Raw genomic sequence first — 824 nt, forward strand, 5'->3', positions numbered from 1 at the left:
AAAAAAAAAAAAAAAGAACTATCAACATCACTAGCTAGCAGAGTAATGGAAATCAAAACCACAATGAGGCCAGGCGTGGTGGCTTACGCCTGTAATCCAAGCACTTTGGAGGCCAAGGCGGGCGGATCACCTTAGGTCGGGAGTTCAAGACCAGCCTGACCAACATGGTGAAACCCTGTCTTAAAAAAAAAAAACACACGCAATGAGATACCACTTCCCACTCACCAGGATGGCTATCATAAAGAAGATAGATAACAAGAAGTGTTGATGAGGATATGGAGAAAGCAGAACCCTCATACGTGACTGGCAGGAATGCAAAACGGTATATGTAACCAGTTTGAAAAATAATCTAGCAATTCCTCAAAAAGTTAAATACCTCCCAGCACTTTGGGAGGCTGAGGCGGGAGGATTGTTTGAGCCCAGGAGTTCAAGACCAACCTGGGCAACAAGGCAAGACTCCACCTCTAAACAGACTTTAAAATCTTAGCTGGGTGTAGTGGCACATGCCTGTAGTCTCAGCTACTTGGGAGACGGAAGTGAGAGGACAGCTTGAACCAGGGTGCTTGAGGCTGCAGTGAGTCACAGTCGCACCACTGCACTCTAGTCTGAGCAACAAAGCAGGATCCTGTCTCAAAAAACAAAGAAAGGAAAAAAAGGAAAAAAAAAGAAAGAATAAGTTAGTTAAATATGGAATTATCATATCACTGAACAATTTCACTCCTATGTATAGAGAGAAATGAAAACATATGTCCACAGAAAAACATGTATATGAATTTTCATATTAGCATTATTTATATTAGCCAAAAAATGGAAACAATTCAAAT

Source organism: Cebus imitator, unplaced genomic scaffold, assembly GCF_001604975.1.
Source record: "Cebus imitator isolate Cc_AM_T3 unplaced genomic scaffold, Cebus_imitator-1.0 Scaffold180, whole genome shotgun sequence".
In the NCBI taxonomy this organism is placed as follows: domain Eukaryota; kingdom Metazoa; phylum Chordata; class Mammalia; order Primates; family Cebidae; genus Cebus; species Cebus imitator.